Genomic DNA, 17,174 nt, shown 5'->3' with positions numbered 1-17,174 from the left:
GACAAGGTAATATGATATGGAAAGCTTGCACCTGGATATCAGTTTTGATCTTGATCTTTGAGAAATATGTTAAGATAGAAGACACAAGGGTTGGCCTTGGTGATAGATACACGTGTGTTTTTTTAAAGTGCTCTTTTTGAAATATTCTTCGTGGACCTATTTTCAGCAAATGTTTAACCTCCTTAATTGCAAACTGCCATGGAGCTGGTTTATGCCTTAAACTAGCACACTTTCACCAAGAAAAAAGCCTTATTTAGCAGAAAATTAATAGAAAGGCAAGGAGGTGACAGGACAGAACACTACTAACATCATCCAATTTTACTGCTTGCACAGCAATATAAAGCGAGAGGTGAAAGGACGAGGTTCGGGTTTGCGTTCGTTGGTTCTATGGGTTTTGGAGCCCCACACAGCTTCTTTGCTAGGCAGACAAGCTTGTGGGATGTGCTTCTGCAATTTGTACAGCACACTGACAGTGCAGGTGCGGGCCTCATCTTCGGAAGGAAGTGCACTGACAGCACCATTCACGGCGCAGATGACTCTCATCGAGTCAGGCAAGGCACCAGTGTTGATGCTTGTTCCCTTGCCCAAAACAGCATGTTTAGGTTCAGTGTAGTTGTAAGAAGACAAGTTAAACATAACTTCCATGTTTTGAGTGGCGGAATTTTTCTCAGAGCACTAAATTTCTTTTCTTGCAACTGCTTGCCCTGGTGTTTCCTTAGCGTCGGCATGAAGTTGGCATGGAGTTACGCATCCGGGAACTCGTGAACAATGACCCTGTAGTTGACACTTTGCGATGAATACATCGGCTTCCAAGCCCTTCATTTTCTGTTGGCATACTTTTACTTGCACTGTGAGCAATTTCTTCTCGGCTTGCTGAATTATCTTGAGGCCCAACACTGACACTACTGATGTCTTCAATTGAAGACTTTTCCGGATAAGACTCCTGGCTTTGCAAGTGTGGTTTAAGAAAAGGTGGCGCTTACAGGTGGCTATTCAAGACGTGAGTGAAATGAACCGGCAAGTCTTGGTTACATCTTGTGTGTAGTCCTGTTGGAGTTAAACGTTTTACGAAAAATTGTATCATCACTAACACGATGATAAGCACTTGGTCATTCACCACAACTTCATAGTCATGCTACCTGGCTAAATGAATTTTCGTCGAACCCTTGACAATACCTTCTACACCACTTATGTACAAAATATTGTTTCCAAGACTTACTGGTTCGTCTCACTCGTGTCCAGAATAGAAATCTGTAAGTGCCACCTTTCCTGCAAAGAAACTTATCCTGAAAAGTCTACACTTGAAAGAATCGGTAGTGTCAGCGTGGGGCCTCGAGATAATTCGGCCAGCTGGGAAGAAATTACCGGCAGCAAGAGTTCAAGAGTGCTGACAGAAAATCAAGAGCTTGGAAACTCGAGCATTCTTCACAGGGTGTGAACTAGAGCAGAGCATTATTAGGGTCTTCTGAGAAATACAGCTGAATGTCAACTTCAAAGCGAGACTAACGGACCACCTGTGCGGGCGGTCACAAGAAAACGTGATGTATTTTAACCAAAACAGCCTGTTCAAACCTGGAAGTTATCTTGAGCTTGTCTTCCTACAAGCCCACTAAACCTGAAACTGCCATTCTGCGCAAAAGACTGAACTTCAACACTGGCACTTCACCCAACACTGACGAAAGTAAGCTGCATCGTGTAACGTGCCAGCAATAAGCTCTTTCTGAAGCAGAAGGGCCCACGAGCTTACCTTCCATGGTGTAATCCAGGAACCTGTCTCGGCTCCAGAAAGGGAGCTTTTTTGGCTTGGCTTGGGTCAATGACCATAAAATTATCATTACCAAACAGAATGCATTAACAGTTGCAGACTCAGGGTAATATCTTTGCCTGCTTGATTTTGTGGACAAAAACTGATGAAAGGGTGCCCAATGTGACTAGTTAGCCTGTCCAGGAGTACGTGATTTCAAGAAGTTTGACAGTCATTTCATTGGCTAACAATCGCAAAGCATACTTGTGGTGTCATTTGAAACAAAACCATGCACTTTAAGGAACGGTGACAATTTCTTTAGGTGTGGGAAGCACCTTCACTGCATATATAATTTTGGTTAAAAAGAAAGTAAGGCAGAATGGGCCATAGAAATTTAATGGCAATAATTTTGGCATAAGTAGATTTTTGCTCAAACCACCTGAAAGTTGCTTGTTTTAGAAATTATTAAATATTGTTAAACGTAGCTGCTGTGAGAAGATTCTATATAAGCATTTGGCCTTATGCAATACTATTTGCATTAAATAAAATTTTTGTGTTTTATTTGTTAAAACCACAATATGATTGCTGAACGACATATTGTAGGGCAAAGGCACAAATACACAGATGATACACGACAACTTGTCACAGGTGCTGCTAATAACTTTATTCGAAACACAACGGGATACTGTGTACAGTAGCCGACCGATTTTGCGGACTTCACGGGGACGGAAAAATAGTCCGAAAAATCGAGCCGTCCGAAAAACCAAACAGTCCGAAAAACTCGCCTCCCCCCCCAAGAGAAAAAAATTATGAGGCTTAGGGCGGCTTAAGAAAAATTTCGCAGTTTCGCCCAAAAGGCGGAGCATCGATCGCGATAGCAAATTAATAGACAGCGATAAGAAGTAAGGATATTAGTTTTATTGGCCGTATAAAGTTGTAAATATGCGCTTACTAACTAAATAAGCACGGTGTCACGCGCGCACAGGTTACATATGAACACATCTCGCTCGATTACCGCGGGCTAATTAACCTTCGCACTGTCTAATCTCTCGCTTCAACGCGAACGTCAAAAAAAAAAAAGAAAGAAAAAACGGCGCATACGAAGTTACTGGCACTCGGAGCACGCCCTTTGTACCCATCGCAGATAGCGGGCGCACACTTCGGCCGCATAGCAGATTGCTTTCAAGATACGGTGCCTGCGCGGCAGCTCCGTCGGCAGCAGCCGCAGAGCTGAATGGAACTAACTCCCCACCATCTCCGCTGGCTTCTCCCCGTGCCCCGCGAGTGAACAAAGTCCGCGCGCGCCTCCGGCCGCGCCGGAGGAAACCCTCGCAAGCTTTCACCCGCACACAGCGTACGGCGCAACCGAAACTAAAAAAACAACAACGCAAGTGCCGCTTTTTGGAACGTTTTGTCGGCCAAGGAATAGCGGGCATGGCCTCGGAGACGAGAGGATACCGTGCGTCTACTAATCTTGAAGGCTATACAGGGGGCACTGGAAGCCAAGCCGGGCCAAGCCAGCGGAAAATCCAACATGGCTGCCTCCAAGATCGGGTAGCGTGGCTCGGAGCGAACGATTTAGTCCGGAAAATTGAACATTGGCACCTAGATTCGTCCGGAAAATCGGTCTCGAAAATGCATTAGCTCTATGGGAATCCTGCCGGTACATCTCTTAAGTCCGGAATAACCAACAAGTCCGAATTTTTGGAGTCCCGAAAATTCGTCGGCTACTGTATATACTCTTCCCAACGCGCAGCCGCACCAGCCACTTCGGCAAACAGCAGACGGCGATTATCCATGCCAACACAATCATTTTGAAGATCTAAAGAAAGAAAGTTCCGCGTCGTACAAAACAACAGAGGTCTGACTTACACAAGCACTACTTTTTTATGTAAAACACTTTGAGTAGCTCACATGCGATTTTATCTTTACTTCTCCCGGGGATCTTCGCATCATAAATCTCGCACGACAAGGGCAGGCTTTTTTTGCTGACAGATGCGCAATCAAGTCTGTCATGTTTTTAGCATGCTCCCTCATTCAATCATTGATGCAGCGGCCAGTTTGTCCTACATAGGCTTTCCACAAGGCAGTGGGATTTCATAAACCACACCGGGACCACATTGCCCATAAGGTGTTACTTGTTGTACTTGGCAGCTTACCTTAGATCTGCCCATTATGCGGGGACACGTTCGGGCCAGGCTATTGGGAACAGAGAACACTACAGGCACTCCATGCCTGTTCGCCACTTTCTTTAAACTGTGGCTCAACTTATGCACATACGGTACAACTTGCGGTCTTTGGCCACTCGGCTCACCAGCTCTGGCCTCATTCACCAGTGTGCCCGTTTTGTAGTGTTCTCTGTTACCAATATGCTGGCCCAACTGTGTCCCCATATAATGGGCAGATCTAAGCTAGGCTGCCAAGTACAACACGTCACACATTACTGGCGATGTGCTTCCAGAGGGGTTTATGAAATCCCACTGTCTTGTGGAAAGTCCTGTGTAGGACAAACTGGCCGCTGCATCAATGATCGAATGATGGAGCATGCTAACAACACGACGAGAGACTTGAATGCGCATCTTTCAGCACACTGTAAAGCATGTCCTTGTCGTGCGAGATTTCATGATGGGAAGATCGTGGGCAGAACTAAAGATAAAACCGCACGTGAGCTGTTGGAAGCATTTTACATAAAAGAAAAAAAGTAGTGCTTGTGAAAGTTGACCTATGTTGTTTTCATGATGTGGAACTTGATTTCCTTAGATCTTCAAAATGATCGTATTAGCCCTCATAATCGCCCTCTGTGCTATGCCCGAAGTGGCTGGTGCGCCTGCGCGTTGTGAGGAGTACATATACTGTATCTCGCTGTGCTTCAAATAAAGTTCCTAGTAGCGCCTGTGACGTGTGTATGTGTATCTTGTGTGTATTTGTGCCTTTTCGCTATATTATGTCGTTCAGCAAACAGCAACTTGCCTAACACCAAGTCTTTCTGCACAATATGATTACGGGCGACACTGTAGTGGGGAACTCTGGATTCACTTTGAACACCGGGGGTATGTGCCCAATGCACCTTATGGGGGTGTTGTTACACTTTGCTGCCATCAAAATGTGGCCGTTGTGCATGGGATTTTATCCTGCGCAATTCGGCTTAGCAGTGCAATGCCAAAGCCACTACGCCACTACGATTTTTACTTTTGCTGGCAGAATAGGAGTTTCCAAATAATTTAATTAGCTCGACCTGTTGATGCTGCTCTCTAAAAGTTGATTTTATGCATGTTACTTATGTTGCTTCAGTACTAGTAATTATTATTACTCAAATGTCTTTTTTTTTCACTGTAATAACACTTGTTTCAATGATCTGCTAATGTGACAGGTTATTCTACCACACTAAAATGCACGTTTCCTTAGGAGTCATAAGCATTGCAGGAAACCACTTATTTTTAATAAATTTTGTCAGTATCGCATGTTCTGAATGCTGAAGCATTCTTGCCTGTGTGTATGTCAGCCAAACTGCTTTTGCCTATGTGTTATCTTATTGCATGTGTGAAAAAAAAAACTGTTGGCTTTTGTTTACTTTTTCAGGTGCGCGGCAAGCTCTCACTCAAGCAACACATTCCAGTGGTCTTCTGTCAACAGACTGGGTGTATTGAAGTACCATTACAAGGTCCAATAAACAACGCTCGCGAGATGTATGACGTGCTCTTGCTTAAAATTGGAGGACTTCACTATTAATGTAAGCTTGAATAGGTGTGCTGAAGAACCTGTGTAAAGTGTACTTGTTCATTAACAAGTACAACCCACAACCTCACCTGACATTTTTTTTCACCTCAACATAACTCTTTACTGTAGATTTCTGAACAAACCATTACAGCAACACAACACTGCAGTAAGGTCATCACAAGTGTTCTTGCATGAACACTTGTATTTACAAGAATTGTATTTGCATTATCATACTAAATATGAATATGAGGTGCCTATCTTTTTCAGGGTGCATACTCTCGCAGGTCGTACAAGCTCGTCATCTTGTACGCACTCAGCTCGTAGAAACAAACTCGTTCATAATGTACGAGAATCTCGTTCAGTCAAAAGAACGCGATTTCGTACAGATGTGTACGAGAAATGTACGCGATTATTGCTGCGTAGACTCAACGAGTTCTCGCAGACTGAACGAGTTTCTCGCATAGTCTACGGAGCAATAATCGCGTACAACTATTTCTCGTACATTCTCGTTCACATTTTTTTCAATAGGGATCATTGTTGCGTGGACGCTATCAGAGCTGTTCAAAAATAATTTCATTAAGACTAGGGATTTAAACGCTATACAGTGAGTCGTGATGTGCCATCGCGACGATTCAATCATTATTTTTTTTCCAGTTAAATTCTTGGACGTTTCTATATCGTTATTTCTCAAGTTGCGTCGCACTGTATGTTTATCGGTCTTCTCAGCGAGGAAGTTCCTACTGCTTCTTTTTGTTAAATATTATTTGGGGCTAACACAAGCATGAGCATATGCAATGCTTTTTTTAATGTGCTTCTTACCGTTCTGGTGAACTTGCCAGTATCCAGCATCAAAAAGTTCATAGACCAAATCTTCATGACATTAAGCGGGCAGCACGCGTGGGCGAGCTTCTCAGTGCGCGCTTCCTGCTACTCACCGAACATCGCAGCCCCAACGCCGTACCAGAAATCTTCCTCCCGGAAGTGCTTGCTACAGACCAGAGTTGTAGCCGATGGCTGCTTGCCGGTTCTAAGTTTCGCAATCCAAGCTACACGCAGCTTCTTGGCCGGCAGGTACGTGTGAAAGCTGACACCGGGCTTAAATGCGTATGCGTCCAACACTGCGGTACCGAGCAATAGCCTACCATGTCGGACGCGTTCAAAGGCAACCACTACCTGTTATAGTGCCTTCAAGTGTTGCCGTGCAGACATCCGTAGCGGCAAAATATCCCTACTTAATCAGAAGCGCAACGCAGGTGTGACTAAGCGTTCTCGTTTTCAGTTCGCTTTGGCGCTTCCGAAGCAGACGACGTGGCCGCTGTGCCCACGTGATCCCTCATACCACGTCACGCCGACGGTGGCGCCAGCTTTTCCACTGGTGGAGCTCGCCCCCAATAGGGAGGCGAAGCGTATACATGCAGGGTGTTCATTTTTAAGCTTTACAGAATTTAAAAAAAATTGCCTGTGGAAGGTAGCATATATATTAGAATCTAGGTGGGTTATGCGATGAGGCCGGCAGTATAGTAACACGAGAAATCAAAGAACATATTCAACTAATTAACAAAAATCACTAATTAACGTCTTAGTTAATTACTTCACGACACATACTGCAATTTACGAATTGTAGCAGGTGAGGTTGGCAGGTGTATCCTACTTGTAATAAATTTCCAGATTGACACAAGTTTGGAGATGTGCACCATCAAACTCGCCGTAAAATACACTGTTGTTCCACTTACTTTACTTACGCCCATGTAGTTCGTCTTACATTGTAGTAAATAATATCTAGAAACTGGTGTCATCCTGGAAATTTATCTCAAGTGGATGCATCTTGGAAGCTCACCGGTTACAATTCGTAAATTGCAATGTGTCCTAAAGTAACAGAGAAGTTCATAGGTAAAATTTTGGTACTTAGTTGAATATATGTTTCGATTTTTTGTCCTAATGTGCGCCTCTTCGAATAACCCAGCTCAACGGTAATAATTATGCTACCTGCCACAGGCGATTTTAAAAATTCCGTAAAGCTTAATTTTGAACACCCGGTACACCTAAATATTTGCGGAAGTTTTCGCTCACTGGCAACGCCGTCGATGCGGACACCAGATTTTCTGCGAGATGGGGTCCTTAACACTATCGCGTTAAAATGAAGCGGTACAGGCCATGTAATGCGCAGGGCAGACAACCGTTCGAACATTAGATTGACAAAATGGTTGCCAATAGAAGGGAAGCACCGACGAAGACCGCCGAAAATCAGTTGGGATAATGAAATTAGGAAATTTGTATTTGGTATTTAGAATCATCTAGCGGAAAACTGAGTAAATGGCGATCGTTGGGGGACGCCATCATCCTGCAGTGGACATAAAAGCTACACACATTCAGAGAATTGTCGACCAATGCGTAAGCATCGTTTGGCTGGAGTCTTGCTTACTTGCTTTTCCTAGCATATGCGCCTCCACCCATGGACTTTCTGGTGGTCAAGAATTTTAGGCTTTAGTAGACAAATGTCAGATTGTCTCTCCGCATCCTACCCTTCAATTGAGCTGGAAGTCCCGGCACGAGCGCGCCTCGACGAAGCAGAGCGGCCGAAAGGGAACACTACAGTTGCGGACAACTTTCTGTGGAAATGAAGGTAAAGTTACGGAGGCAAATCACGCACAAGTGAGAACGCTTCTCAAAGGTTCCCGCGTTTTAATGCGCATTGGTTTAGGCTCGGGAAGAGAAAACAAATACAGCTTATTAGCAACAGTTAAGTAAGACAGAACACATCGCTGAGTGTAAAAGTTTACTTATTTTGCGGCTTTTCCCTTCCGCATCTGGGCAAACGCGAAGCCGTCGCCCGTGGAAGCTGCGTTGATTCAGCGTCTGTTCCGAGCAACCAGAAGCACTGTCAAACATTGCCGGACTACTTGGCGCAGTAACACAGGTGCAGCATCCGCACTCCCGTAGCATTCCCTTCATTGCCACAGAAAGTTGTGCGCGAGTACCGGACTCGGTGTTCTCAGCACGACGTTCTCCGAACGCGATCTTCGCATGCGCAATGCATGTGCACCCACAGTGCGCACTGTAATTCGTCACTATTACAGCTACTGCAGTAGTGCGTGATGCGTTACGTGAGCAGAGAGTGCATCGCCGCGTGCCATGCCACGTTCGCTGTCGCTCTCGCAAGGCTGTGTTATGCACGCTTTGCTTGTCTACGCAAGCTCTAGCCTGCGTTCTGACTGCGCCTCGGTAAGGCCCAATGAAGACACGCCAAGCGTATCAACGCCCTCCCAGTGCCCGCAAGGTGTTCTTAACTCGAATGACGCTCAGCAGCATTCAATTAGACATTGGGCAACCTCAAAGTCTCAACTTTTATCACACCCAAATTTAAGTTTCCCCACTCCCACATTTCAACGTGGTCCATCCCCAAATTTAAATTGTCCCGCCACCAGATTTAATGTTGGCCCACTGCAAAATTTCACATTGGCCTACCCCCGTTTTCAGTTGGTCCAAGTCTGACGTTGCCAACCATTCAATTTACCTTTTCCACTCCGATGTTTAGGTTGGCCCACCCCTAACTATATTTTGGCCCACGCTCGACTTTTACCCAACCCCTCATTTCAGTTGGCCAACCCCTACTAAAAGCTTCCTCATGCATTTTCTAAGGAGCTCTATGTATCTTCTGCCATAACTGTTAAATGTGATAACTTTTCAAATTACCCATTTTTTTGCAGATAGAAGGCACTGCACTTCTCGCGTGATAGGGCGGAGGAGCTCGCCAAAGAATGCCAACGCATTACCGCATTAATATAGGCTGTAATGACGAAGTTAGCACAATGATATGGGGTTTATTGGCGTTCAATCCCGCTATGTCCAGCGCAAAGAGCACCCGAGCAGTTCCAGCCAAACGCCAGCGCGAGGCAAAACCAGCGACACCGATCCTTTCGTCTTTCTCTTCCTCACTTCAGGGGCCATGCGACCACAGCGACGCTTGTGCTAACTTCGTCATTACAAGGCAAATGATGATATCGTCTGCTCATAGAATTTGAGCAATGACTGCCCTGTACTGAAGCTGTTGTTGAACCGGCTGGGGACGATTCTTCAACAAAATACGGTTTGGATTCGGTTCGAATCCGACAGCAGAATTCGACAGGTTCGAATTCGACAGCAGAGCAGAATCACTTTTCATGTTTTATTATTTGTGTGCCACGCGCAATGTACATTGGGCAACAAGTCCCGATGCACATGATTAAAGAGCACCCAGAGAGGCTCAGGTGTACCAGCAACACAATCAGAAGACTGTCAAGCGCGCAAACAACACAAATAATGCGAATGTATGGATCTTGATTTCTTAGCCTATTTCACTGCTATTACAATTTTTCATGTCAAACCTTTGTCAAGTACGGCATGCCGAAGTTCTTTAACATAGCTGTCGTGTCGTTTGTTGCCGCCAGCTGTGTCTAAAGACATCTGCATAATTGCTCATAATAAACGAGAGATTACTGAAGAAGGTAATTTACGATAGGTATATTGTCATTTCCAGCCGTTAGTACAACGATTATGCGTACCACATGGCAGTCGAACATGATTTCACTTCAGCAGAACACTTGAAAGCACATAGACATAGCTTAAGATATAATCAGGCGATCCAAGCTACATTCACTCGGTACTGTAAAATGACCATGCAGAGTGAAGCAGGCTGGGATGACCATCTTGAGGTTGCTATGTACATGTTTTACACATCGTAAAAAAGCTTTTACTGGGATGTTACATAGCAGTATTTTCTAAAGTATGCTGCCGAAACAGTGTGCCACACACGTTGGACAAGCCTGTCCAAGTTGCTTCTACTAGAGTAACACAGACATCTGCAGTAAAAGCTGATTATATATACCCAAAACAACTGCTTTCGCGTGAAAGCCACAAACAAGGCATGAGTCATGAAAGTTGCAGCACTTCATGCGAATTCATTGTCGGGGCAACGCAAAAAGGCACGAATTGAAGAAGGGAAGCAAGACAAACGCTACACTACGACCTCCACAATCGTCCAGCGCCAAATTATCAGATGAGAGAAGTGGTCAGCGTGAAAAAGGGCACATGGTCAAATTCAAGTAATGCATATACAAGCTTACGCAAGACGGCATGTAATGATTCGTCAAGCGTCTAGTCATAGGATTGACTTGCATGAGGAGAGCATCGGTAGACGACAGAAATAAAACACATATTCCACGACACACCAAGTAACTATAACTGTAAACACAGCTTATTGCGGGTAAAAAGCTCAAAGCGATTCAACAGATTAGGCTGTCAGCCTGAAGTTCACAACGTTTCCAAGATAGGGGCGTGTTTAGGCATCGCCGACATGGAACGTAATCATTAGCGATGAGTCTCAAAGCTGTAGCCCTTTGGGGATGGACGCCTTCACGGAACTTGGTACCAAGTCGGTGGATCAGCCTGGAGGCAGATCCACCGACTGGAGGCAGGTGACGCCCGTTCCCCGTGCCGGACCGGTCGAAGCTTTCTGTCTTGACATGCCTTTGGGGCACGCCTCTGACCTTTTGTTTTTTCTCTACCCATCTTCTTCTAGGTTTCCCCGCAGGGGTGTCTGCGGCAGCAGGCGTTTGGTGTGTTGTGGACATGGGGGTCGGACCATCCGCTTGTAGCCGTGTGCGGCTTAGCCATGTCCGAAAAAAGGTGATCCTGGGGATTGAGTCGATGCCGGGTGTTTGGACCTTTATGGCCCATCGGCAGAGGCAACACACCTCTTTGGCCTCCTCTTCACGCAGACGGCACCCGGACCGGCCCATCCGGGGCAAATCAGTAGTTGCCCTTTCCTATCCACCTCTCCAATCTTCGCCTTTATCTCTCACATTTATTCTTTACTGTCTTCTTCCCTCTTCCATTTACTTCCAACTCTCCTGGCTTAAACGGTTAACCTTGTGTATGATATCCAATCTTGGGTATATGTTAGGTTATAGCGGGAATGCATAGCTGGCATGCAGGTTATCTTCACACCTTGTAGCGTCCCCTTGGTCGGCTGCGTGATGGGCGGCTACCATAACTGCCGAAGAAAGCTACAGTGTTATTCCAAATGCTTTCTCACCCCTTCCTGATCGCCCTCACAAAGAAGGGCGCACCACTGAATCTCTTGACTTCCTAAGCATAAGCAAACACCCGTTTCAACGATTCCACGTCATACACAGCGAGAACCTTGAAGCACCAGCCAAAATGATCTCACACTTTCTTGTGGCAAAGTGGCTAACGGAGAAGCTTGGACTTGGCTAAAAAGTAACCCAAATGGCAAGCGGTGGACTGCTTTTGGGACTGTGCCACAAAAGGCAACATGAAAAACTAAGCAGCCTCCTGAAATTCAGTGTAATCCGAATAATTACCCAGCATAAATCAATGAGCACTGTCTTAGGGGTAGTCTCACAGGACGACTTCATCAACCTTAGTGAAACGGAAGTGGTTAAGGGCTCGAAAGAGCACAATGTTATTGATGTCCACAGAATTAAGATACGCTATCACGACAAACAAACACCGACAAAGCACCTCATCCTTACTCTCGGAACTAGCAGACTACCAGAGCACGCATAAACCGGGGACATGAAAAATTCTGTCAGAGCATACATACCGAATCCCCGGCGCTGCTTTAAGTGCCAGTAGTAGGGCCACGGATCTCAGAGGTTTTGAGGACGGCTCACCTGTGCAAAGTGCGGCAACCATGATCTCGCTGCAGATGACTATTACAAGACACCTCACTGTGCTAATTGCGAGGTGGGCACCCTTGGTATACGCGTTCTTGCCATGCATGGAAAAAAGAGAAAGAATTAACACTGAAAATTGAAGAAAAAAATCTCGTTCAAAGAAGCACCAATGCGCTTCTCAGTTTTGCAGTGCACTACGTACGCCGATGTGAGACACAAGGACGCACTGTCGCAACGGCCTATGGCAACCACTAGGACCTCACATATGGGTCCGGGGGCTCAACCTGCCCGTGCGGCAGGAAATCCCGTCTAGTATGCTCTCGGGAGACAGCATGCGGTGCTTCGTTTCCTGCCAAGTGTTCGTAGACTGGGGTCCATACGTCGTAGGTTTCGGGTAGTTCTTGGCGTCTTGTTATCGCTTTTAGAATTTTCACTGCTGCGGCAGAGATTCGGCTTCTTTGTAGGTTTGCGAGTTGCGAGTTGCGAGTTAGGAGTGGCTCAAGATGATTGCCATGTCCTTGCATGTGGCGATTTCGAGTATGATGGCCGCTTCCTCCGCCGCTTCTGGATTTCTGGTCTGTATGGTGGCAGTGACTAACTCAGTCCCTTGGTTGTTGGTCACGGTAATTGCGTAGGTGCTTCTACCTGATCATTTTGCCGCACCTGTATATCTCATGTTGGGGTTCCTTGAGTATTTCTTGCTCGGCGCTCGAACTCTTGCTTGTCTTTTGTCTTTGTGGTGTGTTGCATGCATGTTTCGAGGTATTGGAGCGACTGAGATAGAGTCACGGAGAAGTGGCGGCAATCGGGCTTTCACGTGTGAGTCTGCTATGAAGTTTTCGCTGTATGCCAGTTTGCGAAGTACTGCTCTTCCTGTTTGAGTCAGCCTAAGGCGTTCCAGCTGGCTGGCCCTGTGCGCTTCACTCATTTCTTCCCAGATGTTATGGAAGCCAAGTTTGAGTAGTGTCGTAGTTGAGGTCGTACTGGGAAGTCCTAGTGCGCTCTTGATTGCCTTTCTCATGACATTTTTGAGTTTTTCAATTTCAGCTTTCTTGAGGAGTAGATACGGGGTGCCATATGAGATCCGGCTGATAAGGAGTGCTTGGATAATTTGGATGGTTTCTTGCTCTTTAAGTCCTCTTCTTTGGGTGGGTATACGCCTAATGAGATCAGTTAATTGTGTTAGGGTCTTCTGAAGCTTCGGAAGTGCAGCTGCGCCAGAACCATCTTTATGTAGTGTGAGGCCAAGGACGCGGAGTGAGTCAACTTGAGGTATATCGATTCCATTGAATGTGACGTTGGGATCTGGGGCGGCGTAGGCTGGTGGTCTTCCCCGGGTCCTTGCCTTGAGTATAAGTAGCTTGGATTTTTCGGGGGCGCACTGGAGACCGCATCTTGAGAGGCAATCTGATTGATTGCCTTTTGGAGGGTAGTTTGCTGTCGGCCAGATATTGACAGCAAAAAAAAAAAAAAAAACACGCGCTAACCATCTAAACAAACTCGCTTGCCCGCGAGGAGTTGATAACTCGAAGGACCAAGCAGAAGCGTTGAATTTGACATCAATGCTTCCGCATTCACAGCTCATAAGAAGCGCTTAGGTGTCCTCAGATTTTAATTTATTATGCATAAGGCTAAGCCACCATTCGGTCACACCCAGCATAGGCAGTTACCGCGGCAGATTGTACCTTGGCCAATGCGAAAAGTATACAGCAGGACACATCCCCATAGACCTAAAGTAGTAATAGGCGAATAAAAAGTACAGGGTCGACCACATCTAAGGTGAACACCTCATTAGTATTCAAGACATCATAGAAGCGGATGTTCGGTACATAATTCGAAAAATTATTATTATGGTTATCGACACCATGATTACTCATCGTATAACGAACATTTCACTCATGTAGTAGAATAAACGCTGTAGTTTTACCGGTTTGAATACTAATGAGGTGTTCACCTTAGATGTGGTCGACCCTGTACATGAATAACGCGGGGTCTCTTAAAGTATGACGGTTTTAGCGTCATCAAAATATTTTCACCACAAAATGTATTTATTATCGGCCCCACCATTACTGATTTTGACTGTGTATTTTATTTTCGACACTTTTCAGTTTTTATTCTCTTTTATTTCAGCTGCAATAACGCAAAGGACAAGTATTGCGACACATCGTTTGGCGGAGTGGGCCAGTTTCCCGACTGCTGCCCAGTGATTGTTTGCGCGCAAGGCTGAAGTTCACTGAAAACCTAAAAAGGTTGTGACAGTATCACTGACAGTAATACAAACTTCCAGTATATACACAGAGAAATTACTAAAACATTATTGTTGTTTATTTCGGGCGCAAATAACAAGTAATCGAAGCTGTCGCCATAAAGCTTATATGCTACTGCATCGTAAGACAGCTTGGGGAGTGTCATTACTACACTGTCATTACTGCGATTATTCATGGGGCAGTTGTACGTGCCTTCGAAAATTACGTCTTCACAATCATATTTCTCTTCACGCTAAATGCAAGTAGATTAGGCAACACATGTTATGGTTCTGTCCATTTGGTGTTTTGAAAAGCCGCTAAAAAATACTACCATTTCTAATATGTTTGACGTCATCTAATACACCAACAACGTAGGCGGCAATGACATTCCGCAATTGCACGTCAACTTTTGGCCTAGTTTGCGATTCCCCAGGACATTCTTCAAGTTGCAATGTGCTACAGTAATTCCAATCAGAACCGGCTGGATGCACATGCAGTGGGTGGTTTTCGTAACATATTTCTGCAAAATTTTCTAAACACTCTTGGTGTTTCTAAACACAGTAAGGCCTCTCCTTGTTCAGAATATTCGAGAATTATATCGCAACAGCTATGTAGTTCTGAAAATAGAAAGAGAGGCGTCATTTCATGGCGTACCACTACGGATACGCTATAAGATATGCCGCGCTTTCACGCAGAAAAGCAATTTCCATGGATCGCAAAACAAATGCTTGTTTAAAGTACTATCCCCAAAGAGATAGACCGATTTATTAAGGCAACTGCCTTAGATGACTGATGGGTCGAAAAATTTATCGTCGGGCATCATTGCACCAAAATTCCAGGGCATGCACAAGTATTTCTTTATCAATACAAGTGCTCCATTCTCTCTGTACGCGTTTAACGTACGCCCTTCTAAATAATCAGTATGGTACATAAACGTATGTGCGTGTGATTTTTTCGTTTTTTTTTTCATACTTGGCAAGCAATGTACATTTGTCTTATGACGTTTTGAGTAGTATAAGTACGTCGGCGAGAACTGTAAATAAATGAGTTATTGAAAATTAGCGATGCGCGTTTGTCTAATTTGCCTTTCCATGTCCCTCTCATTCTGCGTTACAAGAAAGTAGAAAGCACCATACATACAAACCCATGTAGCTACCTTCTTTGATTTAAGTGTTAAAATAAAAAAATACTCAGTGAACCTGCGTATTCATCCTAATGGTCTTCATAGACTTGTCACGACCGTTCTATGGTGCCTTAACCACGCTGAACCAGTGGTGATGTCTAGGCGACCGAGAAACAGAACAGGCAAGAGAGAGAGAGAGAGAGAGAGTGAGAAAGGAAAGGCAGGAAGGTTAATCAGAAATGAGTTTCCGGTTTGCTACCCTACAGAACAGGCAAAGAGACAATCAGAATGTCAAAGTTTTTTAATGAATGTCCCGTGAGCGCGCAGGCTTTCGCCTTCATCCTCTTCAGCGTATACTAAAGTCACTATCAACTTTTTGGGTGCCGTCTGGATAGTAGGTTGTCGGACGAGGTCAAAACATAATATTCAGTAAAATGGCAATAAGAATAACCTGTTGATAGGACTTGGTATGTTGCCAACAGAGGAAGCCCAATATTTCACTGATTTTAGCGCATTAAAATTTACCTAAAGGGCCTTGCGAGGGCACTAACCAGAAGATTTATTTGATCCTTTTTCTTGCACTTTAGCAAGTTTTCTTATCCTCCTTAGTAAGGAACAAGGGATAAGTGGCCTGCTAAAATAGACAGCCTTATGGCACATCTTGCGGCGTTTATGTGCAGTGGATGGCACGAAGCCAAAGTGTGAGAAAACTATGGCTTCGTGGGGGCGTGCACATCATAGACAATGAGGTGGCAACGCGCAAATTTTGTTGCGATACAACAGATACTTAAGAGACATGGCGCTAATGAACACGGAGACGGGCATCTGGGCTTGCCACGAGATGGTTTGCTTCTTGGTCTCTGGCTTCGCTGTCCTTGAAGATACATAGTTATTATTTCCTTTGTTTATGTCGCTCCGCGCCTAACATTTTGGTGGAGGTTTTCGATCCCCATCATAGCCACGTAGGTCCGCAGCGGTGGCTACATCTAGCTCGCTATCATGCCTCCTGGAGATGAGACCTCATCAGCTTTGGCTACGACTCGTCAGACTGCTGCAGTCGTGACGCTTTCCCACGCTCGCTACCCTGGTCTCTTTTCCGGCTTGGACTGCACTGACGTCGAAGAGTTGACCAACTTTTATGAACGCGTCAACACTATTAACAGGTGGGACCCGGAAATCATGTTCGCTAACGTCGTTTGCTACCTGAGCGGCACCCGACGCACGCACCCGATGCATGGCATTCGACGCATGGCACCCGACGCCTGTGGTACCCCACGCATCTGGTACCAAACACACGAAGACGAAATAACAAGCTGGGAGACTTTAAAAAGACTTTGCGAACTGTTCGGCGACCCCTTCGGGCGCATGGTCGCAGCAAAAAAGACATGGGACGCTTGCTCAGAGCCCCACAACACCTTACGTCTCATACCTTCAAGACGTCCTGGCTCTTTGCCGCAAGGATGACGACAAGATGTCTGAAGCAAAGTGGTGTACATATTGAAGGGTATGGCAGATGACGCCTTGAACTTGCTGGTTTTCTGCAAAGTTTGGACTATTGACGCCATAATCAAACAATTCTGCCGCTTTGAACAAGCAACGAGCCGACGTATCACGCACCGCATCGTCCGCCTGCCAAATACCAATGCTACGTCGATTTGCGAGGGCCA

The 17,174-nt window shown here is 45.4% G+C and overlaps 1 long non-coding RNA gene across 1 annotated transcript in view; it reads left to right on the top strand.

Moving 5' to 3' along the window:
- Positions 1-14,753, top strand: part of LOC125940012 (uncharacterized) — a 60,019-nt gene extending 45,266 nt beyond the window's left edge. Inside the window, exon 4 of the long non-coding RNA XR_007463238.1 lies at positions 14,269-14,753. This is a non-coding gene — a long non-coding RNA (uncharacterized LOC125940012). The remainder of the gene's footprint in view (positions 1-14,268) is intronic.
- Positions 14,754-17,174: the final 2,421 nt, after the last annotated feature.

The sequence above is a fragment of the Dermacentor silvarum genome, chromosome 9 (assembly GCF_013339745.2).
Source record: "Dermacentor silvarum isolate Dsil-2018 chromosome 9, BIME_Dsil_1.4, whole genome shotgun sequence".
NCBI lineage: Eukaryota > Metazoa > Arthropoda > Arachnida > Ixodida > Ixodidae > Dermacentor > Dermacentor silvarum.
The sequence above is the reverse complement of the archived record's forward strand: the minus strand, read 5'-3'. Positions and strand labels throughout refer to the sequence as shown.